The 9,284-nt window shown below is 35.9% G+C and overlaps 1 pseudogene; it reads right to left on the reverse strand.

The window, feature by feature from the left end:
* Positions 1–3,450: 3,450 nt before the first annotated feature.
* On the reverse strand, positions 3,451–8,954 carry LOC132315931 (phosphate transporter PHO1 homolog 3-like; annotated as a pseudogene).
* Between the last annotated feature and the right edge of the window lie 330 nt (positions 8,955–9,284).

Raw genomic sequence — 9,284 nt, forward strand, 5'->3', positions numbered from 1 at the left:
AACTCCTTACACACAAAGAAAAAAAACCAAATGGATACCTGCAGGGAACTACGAACTCAATTCTAGGCGACTTCGCCACTAACAGACCGTTATACACTATCAACATAGAAACCTCGCATACGATACCCCGCAACACCCATGTTATCCAAAACTAATCAGATCCCTACCACCCATTCCATCTTTACCTCCTAGACGATACTACCTCGATCACAGTGCACACAAGACCCGTGACCTCAGCCACAACAACCCACTGACTCGTCAAAAGAAAAAGGTGCCTATCTGGCAACATCGTCCTCACTGGCTCTAAAAGGCTAAACAGTCTACGATTGCCTCAACTAGCGCACAACCCCATCACCTACCTGATAACACACAACAAATAACTCACAATCTCTAATCCATCCTCGGATTGTACCTTAAACCATTTTGCTTATCAGTACTAAACATTACACCATAACGCCTCTACTACCAACATCCATGAATGACAACTCAAACTCAAGTCTCATCGACTCAGTAGTCTACTGCCAAGCGATCTCCCCTCAAGTATCCATAAGATAACACCATCACAATAAAAGAGTATACCTCACTCTTGATACTCCCCATAGCAACCACTACATACCACTAGGATAGAACTCTCACGCGGCAATGCCATACCGACAGATCCCAAAGAAATGGAATGAGCACAAAAACCAGAATGCTCAACACCCAACTGGCTCCTCAAACCATCTACAACATGATCAGTTACCAACACTTAATCGGCTTCTCCGACCATTCTTCCCAAAACAATATATATACTCAACCAAAGAAACCTTACGCCCTAGCGTCAACACCATCACTTTCCCTTTTTACCGTTCCTTTGAACACCCTTTGCCCCGACGAAAGTCAAATAGGGTTACCAACTAGACCTACGAGATCACCTTCGTCCCAATCATTCTAATCATCAGTTTATCTCTTCGGATCCTCAAACAACTAACACTTCAATGACCTAATACTACCTACCTTATCATGCAACCCTGCACTATACAGCTAAAACTAGCCACTATACACCGCCTCAAGACTCTCTTAACAACCATGCCAACCTATAATCCTCGTTCATCAACCGAACCATATAATCAACTCACCGAAGGTCAATTACCAACTACACACTCCTAAAGCTTTCCAAAATGAGGATCACCCCTCGACAAACCAGTCTTTAAACAGACTCTTATAAGACCACGAAATGATCTACATCCTGCAATTGACCCTATGTTACTCCAGACCTACAGAATCCAATAAGTCCCCACGACAGTCAGAACCAACACGCCACCTACTACCTATAGACTACATTTATGACTCAAACAACCTCTGTCACACCTACCACGACCGGTTCGAAAAGAACTTCCGCACCAAACCATGACCCAAGTAAAAAACACTAACCTCCTAAAGTCATACCTTTCTCCCACAAAACCCTCACTCGCACACCTGACTTCCACGGTCACAAGAACCCATCCATCGATGCATGAAACTCACACACAAAGGGCACCATGCCATGAAAAATGAACCTATTCTAAGGTCGTGCTCTAAGCATGCACAAATGCAGCAAGAAAATCAAAGTGACCACACACCAAATAGCTAAATCCATAAGCTAAAAGACCAAGCCATTCGTTCGATAGGAACTAGCACCCAACAACCCTGGAGCAACCGAGCTCCTCGCCTACTCAGGTCAAAACTCACACAACCATCCACGTTCAATCGCATACTCCTATATACGTATACATATATATATATATATAAATCGTATCCCATATCATAATACAATCATGTCCCACCATTTAAATTTATTTATTTATTTATTTTTATTAAACACCCCGTCTTTCATTTTTAAAAAAAATAATAATAAAATAAAATTCTTATATAACCAAGCCTAATAATCGTCACAATACCATACGAGACATGATTGCACCTACCGTGCTCATTACTTGTCGTTACCACCTAAATCACATTTGTCATGATATCATAATTAATATATTCAATTATTTATACATTTCATCGTCATGGCCATAAAACACACATTTTAGTAATTAAACATTTAAGTATGTAAACACTTAGCAAAAAAGCATGCCTTTTAAAACTGTAAAAACATTAGCAATTAGGCAAGTAAACATGTTTCTCATGTAACAAACACTTTAACACATAAGCACATAAACAATGCAATCCACCTTCCACACAACCCTAGGTCGCCTCTACCTGTCGTCCTACTGGTTTTCGAATCTTAAACTCTGATACCAAATTTGTAACGACCCGAACCCGAGGGTCCGAATCGCTAACCGAGTCCTTATCCAAATCCAAGGTCAACTAAGAACACTACCATCCTTTCCTATATCAATACATAATAATAATAACAATAATAATAAAAAAATTGGATCATAACTACAAAATATGTCAAAACAATTCACTAACCTATCAAAAAAAAAAAAAAACTGTGGAGGGGCATCGTCCGCCACTTCCCTTTCGTATCTTGAAAAATATTAATAATAAAATGGGGTGAGCAAACCGCTCAGTAGGAAGTGTCTAAGACACACCTCTTAAGATCCCGTGAATCCATATAAGGAATAAAATACAAGTAAATCGAATCATGCCTCGGGAAAAGCAAGTAAAGCAACAGTGATTACAACAAATACATACGCAAGTTGTCTAATCACCAAATATACAATGTATGCCAACGCAATGCCATGCCATGCAATGTCACTCCACATTTCTGAAACAATACCGTTTCAACTTCCAAACCGTTAGTGCAATCCGACCCAAGGTACCTCCAAGGCGTCACGAAAGGAGGGTTGACTAACTATTCAAGACCATAAGGCACCTCCAAGGCGTCGCATCCGGCCTAGTTAGCCCAATCATACTCCCTTCTAGACTACACTAATAACACGAACCACTAGGCGCCTCTTAGGCGTCCAGTTTTCGCAAACACCTTTAAAAATATTTTTCCAAAAATAATTTCATTTATTTTTAAAATAAACTTTTCTCTTTACTTTTCTAATAGTAATGCATGAATTATGTAACTCCTTCAATGCTATGATAATATAAAAATTTCATACATATCATCCACATCAATTAGATATGTTTAAAACATGAATTTTCACACAATATCACATTCTCACATTTCTAATTCATGGCATTTTACATACTTTCAATTTGCAAATCCAACAACTTAAACACATAAGGCTTAAATTAACATCATTTAAGCATCATTTAAGCATGTATCATCTCAACAAGGCGGCTATCACGTAATCACACACTTTCTACAACATTAAAAAAAAAAGAATCATGTATACAATTTATAAATTACATCTCAAGAATTTAGCACAATATAAGCATGTTTATACATCAATTAAAAGAGATTTACTCACAAAGCTCAAAGTAGAACACCCCTACCTCAATTTTGTAGAAAACCCTCAAATGGGCTCAAATTTTCGAAATTCTTAGAGTGGCCAAAAGTTTAAATTGCTTACATCAACTTGAAGATCTCACCAAGCTCTTCGATTTGCCGTAAACGGTACCCAAAAACTCAAGGAATGAAAGAGAAATTAAAGCTTGAATTTTGCAAAAAAAAAAAAAAAAAAAAAAAAAAAAAAAAAAAAGGGGGAGAGAGAACCAGATCGAGAGAGAGATAAGGTGGGACCAAATAATGGCCTTTTGGTCAATAAAAGCAATTATGGTGGGTCCCACCATTTTTTTTTCTTTTTTTTTTTATTTTACTTCTAATTTTTCTACCACAAAATTATATACATGCACACAAGCATAAAAAACCCACATAAACACATTAAATAAAATATATGAGAAGCAAATGGACCCAACTAAAATTCCCGTATGCAACAATTACGGTAGCGTGTCCCACACCGGATTGTCCGATCCAAAAAAAGGAAAAAATGTAAAAATGACAACTCTTGCACTTCAAAGAGTCCTGAACTCAATGAAATGCCCTAAATAACTCTCTAACACTCCCAGCACACCCCACGGTGTCCGACACGCCACACGTAACATGTGAAAAGACGAAAATGGACCAGGCCTGGCCCTTCGTTGGCTGGTTGTCTAAAAATTAACATATGTTTGACTGTTTCTTCATCATCTTTCTCGTATGTTGTAGATAGTTATACATCCTTGTCTTCATCATCATAGTTGAAAGGTAAGGCTACTGATTTAAACGCCCGGTATTTTCCGACATTATTCAAGTGTTCATTCTCCAACCTGTTCAGTTACACGTAATCAAAATAGCATCAGTTAGAACCAGTGTTTGAATACAAATAGTGAACTTGTGACAATTATTAGCACTAATTAATATATCATATGTCATATTACTATATGGTTGTCTGATAGCATGAAAAAAAAAAAAAAAAATGGTAAAAGTATAAATATATATATATATATATATATATATATATCAAACCTGAAGAAATTCCAAATACCACGACGAATGATCTCCAAACTCGCAACAATTGCAACTAAGGCTTTCCTATGGAGTAAAGGCGTTTCGCGAATGCCTAAAACTGTTTGCATCCATGCAAGTCTTAGTATCACATTCACTACCTGGAATTTGTTTCAGACAATGCTCAACTGATAACAATGTTGTTGCTTTGAGACACATAAAAACAGATTATTAGGAACACTTATGGTTGATACTTACAATGGCAACAAAGTATACGTATTTGTTTGGTACAAGGAGCTTATCTCTCAACCAAGGATTGCTCGAATTTCGTTGCAGAATACAATCTATGACAATGTCCCAGTATGTAGCAGCAATTGTAGTAGCTGCTGAACTCACTGCCGCCATAATCTTCCAAAGCATTCCCCACTTCAGATCATCCCCTGTCCTCAAGACAACTGCAACAATTATTGACAAGTATTTGAGCCCTTCAAGCACGTGCATTCGATCTTTCTCTTCAAGCGAGCGTCGAACATACTGCAAATTCAGATTGCAATCACCTTATATTACATTCTACAAGTCTAGCAGTGTCGATACTGTTTTTCATTTTTTTTTTTTTTTTTTTTTTGGAGAGAAAGTTACAAAAAATAAAAATAAAAATTGCCCCTAACAGAGTTCGGGAAGAGAGATGATAAACATACCTGAAGTAAGCGCATCCAATATGGAACAACTGCGACGATGATATAAAATATTTTATAAACATCATTTGTACCGCATATATTTTCTCTCTTCTTGAAGTCCCCCGAACTATAGTAACAGACATAAAACTCCAAACTTCTGAAAGCCTGCACCTGAAATAGAAACAGTGAAGTGTTAATTCTTTTAACAAAGAACATACAAATCCCGGAATATCAAGGCAGAAGAAAAGAAATTAAATTGTAGGCTAATGTTCTGGTGCAACCACTGTTACACATTTGGGAAAACGTAAATTTAAAGTTTGTTGAACAGAATAAAAAAGAACTGTACACTGTTCGTTTAACATTCATATAAGTTACAATTTCACAAGTTACAATTTCACACGTATAAATGTTGGTTATATGTATATAATATTAAGTGACATTGATCAGTTTGAAGTGCATATAAAATGTGACAGTGATCAGTTTGAAGTGCATATAAAATGCGACATTGATCAGTTTGAAGCGCATATAAAATGTCGGTTATATGTATATAATATTAAGTGACATTGATCAGTTTGAATTCTGTTATAATGTTAAGTTTATACATCATTTGTACCACATATAAAATGTGAAATTGTAAGCTTATATGAATGCTTATTCTGAAGTAACATTCATATAAGCTTACAATTTCACATTTGGGCCTGAACAATGTCATACGAATTATGATAAAGAAATTAAAATATTAAATCTATTAACCATATAAGTTTCCACGTCGCTGATTAATCAAATAAAGTTGGCAAGGCTAGCCCATGGAGGTCTAAGATGATCATAAAATAAATTAATATTGGATTTGATACCTCATACGTACCGCTTCAAACTGATCAAAAATCAAATTATGCAATAATTTAAATAAAAAAAACATTTATTCATTTTTAGCTATTACAAATTAACGAAGTCGAGTGAAGTTAAGACTTTTTGAGTTCAATTGCCTCATAGTGATCTATATATATATATGTAACAAATCTGGTCAACATGACTCATAAAAATTTAATTCATCTTATATTTCCCTAGTTCCACTCAATAGCATGCATTAATAGTAGGCCCTACAATACTTTGTGCGCGGTCAACGTAATAATCCAAAGGATTTGAAATTACTATTTTGTTTCCAATCTAAATAGTAATAATAAATTTCTACTTGAGTGACATTAATTCAGAAGCTACCCAAAAATAAAAATAATTAAATGGGTTTATGAATTTTTTATTAAGGGTAATTTTAAAATAAAAAGAATTAACTAAATTCCCACTGGGCCAAGCCCAGCCCGGCCCATCAGTCCAGAGGGAGGCTCAACGACCCTCCAGCCCGCTGACTCTCATTCAAGGCCTGTTCAGACCAAGGGAAAGGCCCAAGAAGAGATCCAGTCCGTTTAGGATGGATGAAGCCCACATTATCTTGAGGTTTGGATAAGACCAAAGGAGTTTTAGGTAAGAAAAGGCTTGCATAAATAAAAGAAGAGTAGAAATGTAAATGATTCCGATTGAAATGTAAAAAATATACTTTACTAATTTTCTTGCACATTCAGATGGAAATGTGAAAAATGAAGACAAAATAACCAGTGGAGAAGAGACACAACAACAGGATTGGTTTTATGGTTTGTCATTTTAGTAATTGCATTGAGCAGTGAAACATATTTGAACTTGGAACTTCCATGATAAATGAGAAGGGGAAGAATTTCAGAGGGTGACTGGTTTCAGTATATGTTACTATGGGCATAATGTCGAACCTGACTTGTAAGCTGATCTGCCAAGAAGAAATCAGGGAGGACAACCTACAAAAACAGAGAAAGTAAGATGAAAATCCGATTCTACTTTCACATACATGTCGTATTCATAGAAATTCAGAGTCCTGTTACCTTATAAAGAGGAGCACAAAGACAATGAAGCACGCAAGTGATAAGGAAGAAGCGACTTGAACGGTAAATGATGTTGAAAGGACAGAATGTTATAAGAAGCACAACCTGCAAATTAAATCTCATTAGTTTATATTTTATACTCTCACTAGACATGATGTTAATTGCCTCATATTTTCCTAGAACAATGTATAATTAAAAACATAATATTGGAGAAATGTATAGCTTACAGTGACTAGTCCCAAAGGTACCAATTCTAAGCTTTTGGTGGAATTCAATAAAAGCCTGTTTCATTTGTTCTTCAACTTTCCTCAACTCCACCTTGCTGAAGGACAAGTCGGATGTTGAACTCATGAGGAAATGTTTCAAAGTTGATACAGGAGTTTCTGGTGCCAAATTGATCTTTACATGATCCAAAACTTGTAATGAAGCTGGCCTAAAGCCCTTAATATTCATCTTGTCTTTATCGGCTGTCTCATGGTCACTGCTCTTTGGTTCAATGGTGGGTGTTTTTTCGGCTTGCAAACTTCTTCACTGCTCATCTCAACTTCTTGAATTGCATCCATGGATGCCATTCCTTCACATTTAAAAGAGAGTGATTTTTTAAGAAGAACCAAGAGGTAGTTTCTTACTTGGTCCGTATATTAGTCCCAACATCCCCTTTTCTTCCCCCGATTATGAGAGAATAATAATCATAATAAAATATTTAGAAAATCAAGATCATTTTCATGTACATGCTCACATTAGGAATCAAAAATTAAAATAATAAATAAATAAATAAAAGGAAAATTGAACATTTACATGTCCATCGTTCACATGATCGATTAACAGAAAAAATATTTTTTTTTTTTTTTGAAAGGTATTAACAGAAAAAGTTATCAACACAATAGTTTAAAGATCACTTAGGTTTACATGTTTACACCTTCAAAAATTTACTAGTATTTAGGCTCTGTTTGTTTTGGTTAAGTTTTGGGAAATTATTTTCCTCCGAAAAAGATTTTCTTTGAATTTGGGACTACCGAACACCAATAAACTCAGAAAATATTTTTCAAAAAATATTTTTCGCTCAAACAAACGATAATCACTGTTTGTTGGGTTGTGGCATGCCCTATGCAAGTGCCCCAATTTTCATGGAGGCCTTCTCTGTTTTTTTTTACCCCCTTTCAATCCTGGTATTAGTTGATATTGCCTGTCACTTACTTCACAACCACCTTCAACAACTCCACCAATCACTTTATTATCAAATCTACAATATTCATACATGTGTTCACATTTATCTCTGAATGAAGATTGCGCACACACAATTTCAATTTCTTGCAAAAAAACATCATGACTGTTTCAATTCCACATAAATTAAAATCCAAATACCTGGGTTTCTTCCATTGAAGGGAGGAGTCTGAGGAGAGACTGATTCTGGAGATATTGAGGCACTACCATGTGTTGCAATATATGTATTTTGGGCACCCTTCAACCCCACAACAGGTCTATCAATCTTGATCCTCAAAGCAATCAAAGCATCCATTTGTTTGTCCAATTCCTCTGCCCCCTTCATAACTTCTTCCACTTTCTCCTTACAAAACTTGACCACTTTATTGAACTCATCATCAAGTCTCCTAAAGAAGACGAGCTCATACTCTCCTCCATCCTCTGATGACCTGAGGAACATGGTCTTGTACAAATTACCTTCTGACCCCTCCTCTTGCATTGCACTCACTAGTATCACTTCATCTTCATTGTCCTTCCTTGGAGAGGCTCTGTATCGGCTCGTTAGTCCACTGAAGGCTCTGTAAAGTGACACCCTTCTTGCCAATGACCCTCTTGGTGTGGCTGCCATTGTTGTTGTTGCGTTTTGCTGTCGGAATTGTAAGACATCTTTGAGGAGGATTTTGAGGAAGTTGTAGTCCATGTATGCTCCTTGCCATTCCTGCACCATCTGGGAAATGAATTCCTTCCCAAACTTCATTTTGTTCAACTATGTAAACTTGGAATCTAAATGAAGGAGACAATAAGTAACTTACATATATCATTTAATTTCTTTGAACAGTTCAACCACCAAATGCCATGTAGGGACATTAGCCAATGGCCCCCAAACTTTTTTAAAAACATCATTTATACTCATAAATATTAATTACTTTGTATATATATTACTCCTAAAATTTATTACAAACTTCAATTGCCCCCTTTTTTGCAACACACTTTTATATTGACCCAAAATAGAGAATTTGAAAATAAATTTAGTTTGTCTCCTTAAAATTTAGTAATTTTTCAACTTGAATTCTTTTAACTATATTTTTAAAA

This window comes from Cornus florida, unplaced genomic scaffold, assembly GCF_030987335.1.
Source record: "Cornus florida cultivar Cherokee Brave unplaced genomic scaffold, ASM3098733v1 CherokeeBrave_3.0.0_Hap2_Chr07, whole genome shotgun sequence".
Taxonomy (NCBI): Eukaryota; Viridiplantae; Streptophyta; class Magnoliopsida; order Cornales; family Cornaceae; genus Cornus; species Cornus florida.